The sequence below is a fragment of the Equus przewalskii genome, chromosome 16, assembly GCF_037783145.1.
Source record: "Equus przewalskii isolate Varuska chromosome 16, EquPr2, whole genome shotgun sequence".
Classification (NCBI taxonomy): Eukaryota; Metazoa; Chordata; class Mammalia; order Perissodactyla; family Equidae; genus Equus; species Equus przewalskii.
This window is the reverse complement of record NC_091846.1, coordinates 3,941,166-3,956,512: the sequence shown is the minus strand read 5'-3', so window position 1 is coordinate 3,956,512 and position 15,347 is coordinate 3,941,166. Positions and strand designations below refer to the sequence as shown.

Here is a 15,347-nt window from a genome sequence, read left to right as displayed (position 1 = left end):
TACAGATAAATTTCTAGTTGGTAATTAAGGGAAAGGGGGAGAAGGTATATAATGTAATTAGAAATCAGCCGAAGGAAAAAACAATGATATAGAGAAAAAGTTTTAAATTATGGAACTAATTTGCAAAACTATGCAATTGCGTTTAAAAATGTTCATGACTGAAAACCATGGCTCAGCTTAAAAACAACTACAGGAATACTGTTGTATGTTTTGGGTATCTCTGCGTGATAGAAGTTACAATGAACGTGTAACATTGTCTGTTTCACTGCAGGACAGTGGGTGATGGGGGCATCCTGGAGGAATGAAAGACAAATGTCCTGGACTAGGAATCATGAGATGCAGATTCTGATTAGAGCTCTGTGGATACTTATTATTTGACCCTTATTAGCTTATTACCCTTAGGAAGTCACCTGTGCCTCATTTTGTGTCTATAAAATTAGGAGATTTGTGATTCTTTTTTTTTTTTTTTTAAAGATTGGCACCTGAGCTAACCTCTGTTGCCAACCTTCTTTTCTTCTTCTTCTTCTTCCTCTCTGGAAAGCCCCTCAGTATGTAGTTGTAGATTCTAGTTGTAGGTCCTTCTGGTTGTGCAGATTTGTGATTCCATGATTTTACAATAGTAAACCTAAACAAACCTAAAGTGAGATATACAAAAATTTTTAAAAAATGTGTAATAGAAAGTTACCCTGTTTCTGCTTTAGCAGTTTCTTAACGAAAGGTGGAAAAATGCAATTATGTGACTTTAGACCTAACTGAAGATAATTGGAAAGTGTTTTTAGTATGTGGCTGTGAGATCTGTAGTGGCTCCCATGAATAGCCAACCAGTTTTATCAGGGAGGGACATCCATGTGCCGTATGAGAAGATGGTGGAGGAGAGAGGGCTGGAGAGGAGCCAGCCTTCCGTGGTGGCTGTTCAGCTGGCTATGGCTCACCTTGGTCAGCCGGATGTGTACTGGCAGTGTGGAGGCAGAGAGCCTAAATAGATCTCGAATGGCTCACTTAAGGGGTACCCACGGCAGGGGAAGAGAATGGGAAAATTCCATAAACTGTCATTAAAGAAGAACATGAGGCCGTGTTCTGAGAGGTGAGACAGTGTCCAAAATCGAGTGTGCAGAGATGGTGGCTGATTTTGATGGATTCAATTTGCACAGAGTAGAGTCAGAACTCTCTGGTTGACCTTGGGCAAGCTTGCTAATACTTCTGACTGGACAGAGCAGTGAGCACACTGTTAGCTGTTAGGAAGCAGCTGGGCTGGGTCCACACAGTTGGTTGAGTTGGGTTCACCTTGTGAAGTGTCCTGTGGTAAGAATTATTCACCTACAAAGTCCAAATAAGGCTCTAACTGTGTAGCTGTTGACAGTTCCTATGTTCGTAGGCTCTTAAAGCACGGGAAGGCCAACATCTGAGGAGAAAGCCGTCCTGCAGAATGCTCAGGGGCAGGCGTGTCTGGTCTGAAACACCGACCCCACTCACCCCAGACCAAAGGCTTGTTGAGCGAATCCCCGAGGTTACCGGCCTTGCTACCTGGCAAAAACACGTGCCCCACAGCTTCACGCACCATTCAGTCTTGTTTTACAACCCTCCCAACAGACTGCATATTTGTTTTTCCTCCCTGGCTTTGCTCATTCTTGGGGAAAGCTCTAGGCAAGAGGCTGGGCTGGCTCTCAGGCCCTGTTCACATCCTGTGTGTGGCAGCAGCACTGCTCACAGCTCACCCAGCCTGGGAGCCATCACTGTACTCTCTAATTGTCAGCTTGTGTGACTGCAGACACCAAAGGCACCTGCCGTATGGAGAAGCCTGGATGCGGATGATATAGGGCACAGAACCACGCAAGACACAGGGAAGATCACTCAACAGCACCATGCCAGGAGGGTCAGGACCAGGACTGAGACATTTTCCTGAGATGTCAAGTTTATATCTTATACCAACTACTTAATTGATTTCACAGTTTGTGCCTAGTCATTCTCAACTGGTTCTTTTTGTTGTCTTACTGGACCTGAGTGAAAAGATCCCTTTGGGTAACGTTTCAGATATATACCCGGACCAGGGAGGCTCTTGATGACCAAGATAGCCCGGAAACAACTATGCTCATCAACACGGCGGCCATATGCAGAATGGCGCCCAGATGAGGCCTCTTCCTTTGACCTCTGGCCACACTGGGGTGACCTGAGTAGGGATGGCAGGGAAACTGTCACAGGAGACAATCAGTTCTGCAAAGAACACGCACCTTATCATTCATTATCCTGTTTCTATAGACATGGATTCCTATCTCATCTGCTTTATTAAGAACACTTTTATACCAAAAATTATATAATGAAAATATTATGGAAGATTTGGCTAAAAGTCCATGATCTTACCACCATAACAACTATTTTGATTATCTGGAGTTAATTCCCAGCCTTTTTGCATGTGCGTATATGTTCTATGTAATTTTAATCACAGTGCATTTACTTCATGCATTCTGTTTCCCATTTAACATACTGTAAACATTTTCTATGTTTCTATCAGGGCCAGCTTCATGAAGCCCCACGGGATCCCTTGTTCAGAAGGGCTCCATGAGAGGTTTAATGCTGTGTTGTCACCATCTTGAGATTCTTAACAATTTTGAAAAAGGTGCCTGATGTTTTCTTTTGGCACTGGGACTTGCAAATTATTAGCTGACCTTGGTTTCTCTTTTATTTAGTTTTTATGACTGTATTATTTCATAGTTTATGCTCATTTAAGTTATACTGAATACAGATAAAGTTGTGAAAATATCTTTATGCCTATAGAGTTTTGTTAAATTATTCAGGGTAAACTCTAGGTGAGGGCTTTATGGACCACAGTGTGTACATTTTTATGTCCTATATTGCCGTATTCTGATATGAGATCTACATTTCTCCACATTCTTCATAAAAAAGTATTATACATCCCACTGCTTGTAAAGCAACAAAAGAATCACTCAGTTTCAGGTCTCTTGGAGACAGCCCTTCACTCGTCTTTCTTCTCACCCAGCCATGGAGTAGAGGACAAGTGGACAAAGGATGTGGGATTCCACTGTGCTTGCTCCTTACTGAGAAGGAGGGTGGCAACCACAGAGAGCCGGGAGTGAACCACTCTGGACATCGGCTTCTCCCTCTACTGGGGGACTATTTTTGTGAAGATTAAGAAAAGCATTAGAGTAACCAACACAGTGCCTGAAACGCTGTGGATGCAAAAACAAATGCTAGTTTGCATTCCTTCTTAAAATCAACTTCCTCCACTTAAACTTGCTTAGGACCCAAGAAACAAAACGTTGGAGAGTTTCAAGCCCCTCCCCCTTTCTTGTCTTTTCCAGACTTACATAGACATGCCTCACAAAAATTGGTCTTGTCTCCTCTTGTTTCATATTCTTTGTACTTTTGTTAAACTTTCTGTTTTTCACTCTTTTTCTGGAGCCTCTATATCTGTTTAAATGACAAGACTTCTTACTTAGAATGTACAGGTGCTGAAGTAAAACTATGTGGTTGTATATCTATAAAAAACCTACCCAAGCAAGGCCAACGATAGTGAAATGAAAAGTGAAAAATGCATTATAATAAGAAATCAACATACTGAATCCATAAACCAATAGTATCAGTATTACTATAATTGAACATTAAATTTTTCTTTGAACTTCCCAAGAACGAAAGCAAAAAGGCAAATGCATGTGCATACATAATTGCTCTTGCTCACGAGAAAAAGAACCTTTTTAGTAGACGGCCTTCCTAATAAATTCTCAAATAAATTTGTCACATGGGCAAGCATACTGCTTGTAGGGACGGAAAAATTTTCCCATATTCCCTTCTAGGTTCTTTGGCTGGTCTAATAACTAAATTGACATAAAACAGATTGACATGAGAAAAACAAATTTAATTTGTATGTATGGGAGTCCCATAAAAATATGAGACTCAAAGAAGCGACCAAAGCAGGGAGCTTTTATATCTTTTAGACAACGAAACAATACATTTGTGAATTGACAAGACAAAGGGGTCTGGGCTTGGGGTAGTAAATTGGAGAAGAAGTCACAAGTTTTGTTTATACACTTTCTTGGCCCTAAATTCTCTGTCTCTGATGATAATGAGGCCTTCCAGCTTCCTGGTTCAAGCAGGGCTCCTTTCACATGGGAGATTTATTGCCTGATTTCAGGAGGGTAAAGGAAGGTCAGAGTGTCCTTCTTGCACTGGCTGTTTCTCAAGTAACTTTAATTTAAAATAATCAATATGCCAAAGAGCCATAATTTGGAGTGACATATTCTGAACCCCTACCTGTCTACCTTACTTATCTCAGTGTCTGGTTCATAGACAGTACTCAATAGACGTGTTGAATAAATGAATACCAGTCTTTACGCTGCTGACATTGAACATCAGTGATACAGAACACAGAACACAGGAAACATCAGTGATATAATAATTTCTTGCTAATATTTATGGGAGAGCAGAGCCAGGTGCTGTGCAGAATCTTGATGTACACAGGCTCATTTAGTCCATGCAAATATGGAATAGGGTGTTATTATCATCCCAGTTTTACATTCGAGGAAGCCAAGGCATGAAGACAAGAAGTCAGGTTTCCAGGTCCCACACTGGTAAGTGGGAAGCCAGGGTTTGAACACAGTCAGCACATTCTCTTATCCGTTCTGCCACATTGCCCCACATTGTGGTGCAAATCCCCTTCCATGTGGGGGATTTGGCATCTTCAGAAAGTCCTTTGTGACTTCCTCATACTAGTAAATCCTGAAGAGCACCTGGGATGCTCATCTAAAAATGAATGTGGTTATTCTCCCCCTCTGCTGGTGGGAATGTTAACTGGTAAAGTGTTTCTGAAGGGCAATTTGGCAACTCTTGTGTAAGATGCTTTAAACACATCCACCCTTTCTGGTCGGTATTAACTTCAAAAAACGTAACGTAAGGAAATTATGCCAAATGCATACAAAGATTTGTGGCTGCATTTGGATATATCAGAAATATACAACAGTAGAGAAATTGACAAAAACATTGTAATACAACTAATGAGATGGAATAATTTGCCTCTATTAAACATTTTCTTTTAAAAGGACACTTAAATACATGAAAAATGTTCATACAGTTTTTTCATGTGGAAGAAAATGCAATCTTAGACAATAAGCACATTGTGGCTCTAATTTTGCAAAGGACACACTTCTGGTGGAATTTTATACCAAAACAAGCACTATAAATGAATACAATCATTAGACAGTATATATTAAATTTTAAATCCTATGATCTAACAATTCCACTTCATGTTACCTGGCCTAGGAAAATAGTCACATGGGTGTAAAAAAGGCAAATACAGACTGATTTTTTAATAAAGCAAATTGGAAATAACCTTAATATCTATCAAGAAGGAAGAGTTAAATACACTGATGTGTCCTAATATGGAATACGACGCAATGGTTAGAAAGAATGGCGTACTGGCATGGAAATACAAGAATATTTACTGAGAAATTATTAGGTGAAAAAGCAAGTTGTGGAAAGGAAAGTCTAATTTATGTTCCTTTGAAGATTTAGTACAATATGTTGCTATGTTTTCATGAATATGCGTTATTGGAAAGATCTAGATTTGCTCTAGAAGGAGACATGCTCTATGAGAATGGTTACTTATTCTGAGATAAGAAATGCGGGACGTGCTGATTATAAAGGAAGACTCGTTTTACCTGTAGTGTTTGAGTCATTTATAAGAAGAATGAAATTATATGTACTTTTGTAATTAAAAATAAACTTAAACATATTGAGTGTTAGAGAAAAACAAAAAGAAAGAAATATTGAAAATGTTAAGAGTGGCTATTTTTGTATTTGATTTTTTCGGCTTTAATCTCATTAAATTAAGAATCATAACTCTGGTTCTAAACCTGAAAACTCTATATTTTATAAGCCTTGCATGTGATAAATGTCCAGTAAATAATTTTTGATAGAACTCAGTTTCTGTCTAAAATAGCACCTCCCCAAAGCCACCACTATCTTCTTGCACTGCGTAATTTTCTTCATAACATTTGTTTTCCCACTTGGCATATATGTTTATTTGAGTATATTTGGTCTCTCCCTACTAAAAGGTGAGCCCCACGTGTCAGGGCCCCTGCCTGCTTGTTTACTGCCATGGGTGGCACAGGGCCTTACCCAGAGGGCATGCAACAAATAAATAACTAGTTGTGGAAGCACACACATGCCTAGGAAATATCCTGGAGTGATTTACACTCAGTAAATCTGAGTGATTACACTCAGTAAAACGCCACAGTGTTTTTCTGAGAGGCAGGATTATGGTCAATTTTGTACATTTTAAAACGATCTGAGGTCGGCCCCGTGGCACAGTGGTTAAGTTCTCAAGTTCCACTTTGGTGGCCTGGGGTTCAGCGGTTCCGATCCCCAGTGCAGACATGGCACCACTCAGCAAGTCATGCTGTGGCAGGCGTCCCACACATAAAGTAGAGGAAGATGGGCATGGATGTTAGCTCAGGGCCAGTCTTCCTCAGCAAAAAGAGAAAGATTGGCAGCAGATGTTAGGTGAGGGCTAATCTTCCTCAAAAAAAAAAGAAAAAAAGTCTATTTTTCAAGTTTTTTTTTAAATGCTGGAGCTGGAAGGCTGTACAACCCCTAGCTGTATAGACTCTGTTTTGTTTTGTAGCCTCAGGGAGGTTTGGGTTATTGATAAGAGCATTCCTTTTCTAGTTGGTTGATGATCCTGTAAATGGGTGTGCACTTTTTTTTAGGTGACAAGGGTGGCTTCATGCATCGCCTTAGAAATGGGTTGTGATTTTGCCTACACTGCGTTGTGCAGCAGAAGTAGGTTCATTGTAATGAAGATGTACAAAGTTCGCAAGTCTTCATTGTAACAGCGTGATAATTGTGAAGCAGGGACCAAAGGAACATGATTTGGCTTTGTACAGAAAGCTCCTTCCTAGGAAGCTGTGTCATGATGGTCTTCGTCTATACGTCTGTGTGACTATGCCGCAGAAGTCCAGTTATTCTGCAATCGCTCAGTACCAGAAAACTGCAGGGACTGTGAAGTCAGAGCCAAGCTCTGGGGACTGACTGCTTAGGAAATAGTTCAGGGAACCAATGGCAAGTCTGTAACCGCAGGGGAGGAAGAAAAACCTTTTTCCTCTACCCTTCTAGGACTAGGATCCTGGAAATTAAACTGACAGAAGATAGATTAACAAGAGAAAAGCATACAAATTTTAATAATGTGTGCAATGTGCATACACACCAGAGAAACTCAATGATGAGTAGTAACTCAAAGGGGTGGTTAGAGTTTGGGGCCTATATAGGATCTTAACAAAGAATGATAAATTTGTAGAGATGGCCCAAGACAGAGGAGAAGGGATTTAGGCTTTTAGGGGGAGCAAACTGTGGGAAAGTAAATATATGAGCAAACTAATGGGACATAAGCGTCACTTTAGCAAGGTTTGTTATGTCGATTCCTCTGGGCTGATAAGAGCCCAGAGTCCTCTCTGGTGATTAAGAGGGGTACCATTTCACAGATGAAGAAACTCAAGGTCAAAAAGCATGGGTGACTGGACTGCACATTTCCTGGTGTATAGGGATTGAATCCACGTCTGCCCTACTAAACTGCCACAGGTAGTTATTGAGATTGAGAGAGCATGGCACGGTACACAGGTGAGTTAACAGAATCTGTGACAAAGATGCCCCAGAATTACAAGTAGATGCTGAGATTGAGCTGACATCTCTCAGGTTGAACAGTAGCCATTTCTGAGGTGATACAAATCTGGAAATTATACAACTTTGTGGAAGAGGGCCATGAAGGCACGTGGTCTCCAGGCCACATGGGAAGAGAGGTTAGGCCACATGACGTGGCTGGGAAGGAAGAGTGGGCTATGGGCAAGACTAACAGCTGGGAGTCCTCCAGGAGAAGAAGCCAGAGAGTTAGCAGTGCCAGCTCTTTAAAAGCCCTGGACAGACGTGAAAGACTCACACCTCCAGCCAAGCCTTCACGGTTCTGGGCAGAATGGCGCTAGCCAACACTTTCTTCCGCCATGTTCCAGGGCCAGCTTAAGGGGAGGTGAGGGTGTGTTGAGCTCTAACCTGTGTGCGTTAACAGTCAATCTTTGACAGAACACGGGAGATTTGTGATTCACTAATTATCCAGAAACCTTTGGCTTCTTAACCTTTTTAGGACAAAGTGTAAATCTTTTGGCAACAATGTTCAAATACCATAAATAATACCATGAATTTAACTGAACTCATGTGGTTTATGGAGCGTGCTTGTGCATCTGGACAGTGGCAGGGGTCAGGGGCTTGTGCTGCACATGAAGACGCCTTCAGAACGTGTGTAAAGCCACATATAAACATGTAAATGATTGAGACAGTAAAAAGGCCTGTCAGGTGCCATGCTCGTGAAGGTATTGATACTTCCAACTCTCCAATACGAAGTACTTCTGCATAACCAATATTTCACTGGGCACTTTTATGCAGTGTGAGTGGGTGGGTAAAATGGTATAACCTTTCTGAAAACAATATACATCAACCTAAAAGTCCAACAGTAGGGAATGGGTTCAATAAATTATGGTATAACCGTAAGAAGGGTTATCATGCAGGTATTAAAAAGTATGTTCTCAAAGGATGAAAGAGGAAAATGTTCTCAGTATAACGTTAAGTAGGAAAACCAGATACAATATATACAAAAATATGACCTATATATCAAAAGTTGAGGAGCCGTCATTTCAGATGCTAGGGTTATGGGTTCTATTTCTCATGTTTTCTAAAATAAATACACATTGCCTTTCTAATTAGGATAAAACAATAACTGTCATTTAAGGAAAAAAAACCTAGGTCTTGTCATTTAATTGCAAAAATATCACCAAATGAGTGACAGCACAAGACCCTGGGACTCTGTATAATTGGTTGCAACTGTGTGGCTATGGATGGCAGGCTAAGCCCATCACCCATCTTCCTGATTACACACTGGGAAGGGCCATTGGGAAGCAGGGAGCCGTTTGAAGAGCCATCTTGGATGAATACAGAATGTCTTTAATAGACAACAAAGAAGGAATGGAGTCATTTAGGCCTGGCGTGAAGAAAGCCTGCCTCTGGGTGGTGGCAATACTGAGGCGCAAGGAGAGAGAGAAGTTAGAGGACATGCAGGACTCTCCTTAGGAGTAGGGATCAGGAAGAGGAGGCCACCCCGCAGAGTGGTCCACACCCAGGAGATCTCCGGCCCAGATAGCAGAGCTCTACCTTCACCCTGCGCGGTCCCTTTGGAACCCAAATGTGTCTTCTCGCTCCCAGAGCTGAATGTGACTCAGCAGTATGTCACCTGCAGAAGGATCCCAAACCCAGCTGCAAAGCGTGGAGGAGAAACAGCATTATTTTTTACTAAAGGTTTTCTCTTGGTACTGAGGGTACTGAAGACAGAATTACATTGTATAACCCACAGCGTGACTTCGCCAAAATTCGCTTTCTAAATCTCTTTTCCAAAAGCTTCCCTCACCACAGAGACACTTCAACTCTTTCTCCCCTCTCTCTCACCTCCTCCAACCTCTCAGACCCAGGATTCTGCGCTCCTGGAGATGTTTCTACCTAGGTCGGCACCCTAGGCAGCATGATCCAGCTCTTCTCTAGGCTTCTGGTGCTTGAACAAAACAAAATGATCTTCGAAGGGACCCACTTTCCTTGGCAGGTGGGGGGAGTGGGGAATTAAAAATATTTACAGTTTATAACTGCCGCCGTGAGGCTCTAATAGTTCAAAGTGATGAGTAGATGAGCATGTGAGGTGAACAGGAAAGGGAAGATGTGTCTTCAGTCCCAGGGCCTAGCTGAGAGCTGTTTTGTGGACATGTGCTCACTCCATTTGATGACAACCAAAATAAATGTTGCTGTTAGAATCGAGGGAGCTTCTGGAGGGGACCGGCATGCCACCAAGGGCCAGCCTGCTGGTGACCCACACTGCACTATTGTGAGATGCAGAGAAAAGGGCTTCTCAAGACACTCTCTCCTTGATAAAAACTTATTACATAGCGATTTTGTTATAACAAGACATTTCCCTACCATCTCCTGGAAATTACATATCTCTGAATCTGTGAGTCTGGGATGTGAAGGAAATGCCGTTAGATTTGGTGCCTTAAGTGGCAGCCTTGTGGAGGGCCGTACTGCAGAGAGGCAGGTGGCTCTGCTTCTGAAGAGAGTGCTGACGTTTGGGCCTCCTTTGGTCTCCCCAGGAGAGATCGGTTAGCTTTTTCAGGCTGGAGTTTGCAAAGCTCCGGGAGGTCCAGGTAAGCTTCAGTTCTCGATTTGGTTCTGCGAGGCAGACAGCTCTACAGGAGACTCTGAGAGGACTGCGGTGCACCCTAGGCGAGCAGGGAAAGAGCCACTCACAAAAACAGACTCTGCTGGTATCTCACATGCCCCATTTGTTGGAAGCAAGAAGGCAGAGTTCTATTTGACTTATTGCTACAATATTTTTATTATTAAATTGTCAGTAATGGTGAAAACTTAGAGCATTTTACACCGGTACAGCATTTCACAGTTTATAAAGCCTTTTGAGGGAATGCCTTTTTTAAAACATTTGGAACCTCATACTCAAATCCAAATTAAATACCAGAAGTCCTTTGTGAGCAGTAACCTACGATGAAACATAATGAGTTGTATTTTATCAGTGAGTGTGTGGCTGATGCTTTTGTGTTTAATTTTAGTAAATTTTAGGATTTCCAGACTGATGATTGCCTGGTCACAACTTTTCATTTTCAACGGGGTAAATGAGACCCATGAGTGACTTGTCTAAGGTCACACAGCTACTATTTAATAGAGTCAATCTTTTATTAGCCATGCCTACCTCCTAAAATTAATCTTCTCAATTTGAAGAGAATAGAAAATGCACTTAGTGTTATTTTGCACCATCAGCTTGAACAACCATGCTGCCTTTTGCAGCATTATTGAAACCTGAGGTCGATGATAGTCCTGTCTCTTTAAAAAGAAAAAAAAAGGCCTCTGGGTGGGGGTGGGGCGCTGCTGACTGCGGCATCGGCATCCAGTCGGCCTGGACCCGGTGCGGCTGCGGTGGCAGTCACGCTGGGAACCTGCTGATGTGACAAAAGGAAAACAAAGGCGCGGAGATGCGATGCTGACAGCTACCAGCAAGTATGTGAGGATCCAGCTAGATAACAAACGAGAAGGGAAAATGAAGAAGCTCATAGAAATGAGCGGGCTCTGCGGTTTGATTGGTCGTTCGATCCTCTGAAAGCTGGGCTGGAACCAGGTCGGTCAGTCACTGCAGTTGTCTGTGGACGTCGTGGACCACTTTCCTGAGATACCCGCCGCCGTTGGAGGACAGAGGGTCTTCATGAACGTGCTGTGCAGCTGTGAGTAATGGGTTCTTTTTAACGTTTTGACTCTGGGCTGGCAGCCTGCGGGTTTGTGCGTGAGACGCCAGCTGCCGTGTTACTAGAGCGATCCACGGTGGTCAGGATGCTCAGACCACCGGCTTTGTCATGTTAATTTCCACCCTGGGTTGCAGTGTTTGTTCACAATGGGGCTATTGCTGTAATATAGAGCGTGGGGTCAACAGCCCTGTTGAATAATAAAGTGGGATTCTAAAAGTAGCTTATAGTTTAATTTATAGTAATTGTCCTCATTTTAAACAGCATGCCCTTAAGTGATTTCATATATTATGGTTATCTTATATAATAATATTGGAAAATTTTGTTTTTAGTTAACACTTGGTTATTTAGTTTTATTTTAATAAGTGATCATGAAATTCTTAGAAAGAGTATTCCAGTTTTAACAACAAAAATCTCTCTCTCCTTTTTCTTAAAACAAGGTTAATACCTCAGTGAAGAATGCTGGATTTGTTTCTAACATGTCAATTGTTTTGGCTTTAATTTTTTTCCTCTGTAAGGGATGGAAGCCTGTTCCGTTTAAGTAAAAGGTGGAATGCAGGTTAATTCCATGTGTTTATCAAGCCCACAATGCGCTGAAGTTACATTGAAGGGGAGCTCTTTATTTTTCCACCAACAGATAAAAGTAATTGACACTTAATTCCACGTTATTTGTCGCGTGCAAAGTAAATTTTCCACGTTGTTTTTTAAGCTACCCATTGATAACAAGATACATACTAGGTCAATGCATGGTTATATGTCCCAGTGGTTTTACTTACGACTAACCAGCTTTCTTTCCCTAATCTTGCGTGGAAGTCTTCATGCCGTGGACAAATGACGCCCGGTTCCTTTTTTCTCTTTCCTCTGTGGCTGTCCCCTTCATCCTTTCTTTACCTTCCCTCACTTTTCAGCTGGCCAATTTTCTCCTTTTCTCTCTAGATCAAGGCACCTCAGTTTCCCTTTCAAACAAACCCAGCCAGATTTTCCACATTCACATATTTTCCTTGTACCTTGCTTGGTTTGTAAGATCTTTTCCATGGTTAATGTGGTGTTTTCTGTGCTTCACATAATAGGAAGAAAAGCCAGGTTATGGCTTTTTGAGATCAAGGTTAGCTTACATCAGAAACATCTCATGTGATGTTCCTTTATGCTGGCTTTGCCCTCAGAAGCCATAGGTTCAAATCTCAGCTCTGCCATCTCCCAGCTCTGCAGCCACTGAAAATTCACTTGACTCCTGTGAGCTTCTGTTCCTTCCTATGTTAGAGATGATGGCAGTCATTGCTCACACAAGTGTCATAGGGTTGAAGTGAGGGAATGCATGTGAAGGTACCTAGCGTGGTACTTGGCACAATGTAGCTATTTCACAGGTGATTTGTCATTTTCTTACTCAATCCACCTGGCTATCTAGCCACTCGTGCATGAGGAAGTAGACTAAAGTAGTTTCTTATACCATTTACCTAAGGAATGAATTTTGAAGTGATCTTTTGGCTGAGTGCATCTTAATCAACTCTGATTAAGTACAAAAAATATATTCAGTACTTGCTAACAATCTCTTACCTATAAAAGTCATGCTGATATTTCCATGTTGCCATGGGCATGTTCTGTTGCCATAAGAACGTTCCCTCCACGGGAGGAGGGAAGGCCAACTCCCTTTGTGTGGTTCCTATTGGATCTTTATGATGGCAGCAGTGGGCTGATGGTATTGACTGTCCTGCCGTGAGTCCAAGTGCAGACTGATAAATGTGATTGAGGCAAAGGGTGCCAAACTGGAAATCAGAACAGTTCCCCTTGCTATTCTGATCTTGGACAACCTGGGTGGCAAGTTGCTCTTTGTATTGCCAATCCTGTTACTATTTTAGTTTCTATTTTATGTGTCTTTCTCCTTACCACCTTTGCTTTCCTTAAACACTACACTTGGCACATTGTGTCAGATTTAAAGGTCGAGGATGGAGCTGTCTTGCCAGTACCTGAGGGGAGTGCATGAAGTTGGGAGAAGCCCTGGATTGGGGATCGAGGGCCGCGGCTCTAGTTCAGCCTTGGCTTCTCCTTGTGCTAGTTGGAAAGTCATTTAACCTCGTCTCCAAGATAAAAGGTATGGAGAGGATAGTCTTTGAATTTCCGTCAAGTCCTGGGTACATGATTCACATAGCTCTCTTTGGGAGAGTACTCAGTTTATAATAATTACTCGATCAAATAGTATGCTTTCACATATGTTGTCTCTTTTCGTTCTCACAATAGCCTTATGAAACAGGCAACCCCATTTTGCAGGTTATAAAATGTAAGATTAAAAGAGAGTAGAGCCCCAACTATTTCTTATTTGTGAAAAGAAGGGGTTGACTAGATGATATCTAATCTCAGTTTCATTGGTGAGCTGTCAGATTGCAAACCCTGAGCTCTGGTACCCACACCAGAGCATCCGCTCTCATGGCACTTCGAGTTCATGGTAAGGTGAAGCTCAAGACGCTGGTTCTAGGTTTTGTAAGGAGAAATCTATGTTCCACTTGTAGCAACATTACATCCAGACAAACATTCATTGTAAATATTCTGCTCTAGATTAGACCATGAGTCTGCCATCTATTCCAGAAAACAGGGGCTCTGCTGTCCACATATCCTTTTCATATGTTCTGAAACTGCAGCATTTTAACCTGTCAGCCACCTAATATCGCGATGGATGACCATTTAAACTTCACAGATCTCCTTGTTTCATTGAAGTACTAGGTGTTAAAGAGTATGTATTTGAATTTTTTAGGTACTTGCAATTTGTGTACACTTACATAGTAACAGAGGTTGAGACCTTCTCCTTTAGAAAATCGCAGTGATAAATTTAACCATTAAAAAAAAGTCCTAATGGGGTTACCAGATAAAATACAGGAAATATTGCATAAGACATACATACACTAAAAAATATCTTTTTATTTGAAATTCAGACTTCACTAGGCATATTTTTGTTTGCTAAACCTGGCAACCCTATGTAAACAGAACCTTAATTGATGAATTAAATAACAGTACTTTGAGCGTGAGGATATTAATTTGTTAGGTTTTTAAGCTTAAAACATACATTTAATCCAATCTTTATCGATTTTCTATCATATGCCAAACACCTCACTAGTTTTATTTATTAGTCTTTTTGTTTACTGAATTTTAAGCTAAGTGACTATCCTAAGAAAATTCTGACCCTGAGGAACGTAGTATATCCAGCTCCCCTTTGTATTCCCCAGAGGCCCTGCTAATGAATGAAAAAAAAGCCAAAACCAGCATTTTAAATATATTTATTTGGAGTCAGATAAACTTGGTTTTGAAAACTGGCTCTACATCTTACTAGCTCTGATGGGACTGAAAATAGGTTAATGGTCCCCACCAAAGAGATTACATGATGGTAAGTAAAGCCTCGGGCATGGCTTTACGTGGCAGGCTCCCCAAAGAAAAGTTGCCTTTTAGTGAATGAAAGAATACTATTTTTCCCTTCGAAAAGCCAGATAATAATGATATTAGTGAGATAATATCAAATGAGATATATTTTAATCATATAATCTATTTTCAAAAAGCTTTATTAAGATACAATTCACATACCATATAATTCACCTACGTATTGTATTATTTTTATGTAAAATTTTACCTTTGAACATAAATTGAGCTTTTAAAGGTAAACCTAAAACTCTGAGGAGCTTCTATTCCAGTGCGAACCCCCCCAACCTCTGCTTCTGGCAGTTAGCTCCGCTAGTTGACAGACCGAATGCTGAGGCTGGATTAACTCAATTCAAGTTAAGCTGTAAAAGTACATGTGTATTTTCATTACCTGGAAGTTGGCCAAAGTGACTCAATTATTCATTCTTTCTGGCGTACCTTCTGTATCCATGGCCCTGAATCTGACGTGGAAGGGCCATCAAAGATGGATAAGACCTTCTTGAGGAACTTTCAGCAAAGTAGACCAGGAAGAGTTGTGTAACACAGGAGAGATTTGGAGCACTGAGGAATAATTGATGTATTTTTCTTATTAAATTTGAAATA

At 41.3% G+C, this 15,347-nt stretch overlaps 1 protein-coding gene across 1 annotated transcript in view; it reads left to right on the top strand.

The window, feature by feature from the left end:
- Nucleotides 1-10,980: 10,980 nt before the first annotated feature.
- The window catches only part of SACS (sacsin molecular chaperone), an 83,054-nt gene continuing 78,687 nt past the window's right edge, over nt 10,981-15,347 (top strand). The window contains exon 1 of the mRNA XM_070578586.1: nt 10,981-11,324. The gene's annotated coding sequence lies outside the window, so the exon portion shown is untranslated. The remainder of the gene's footprint in view (nt 11,325-15,347) is intronic.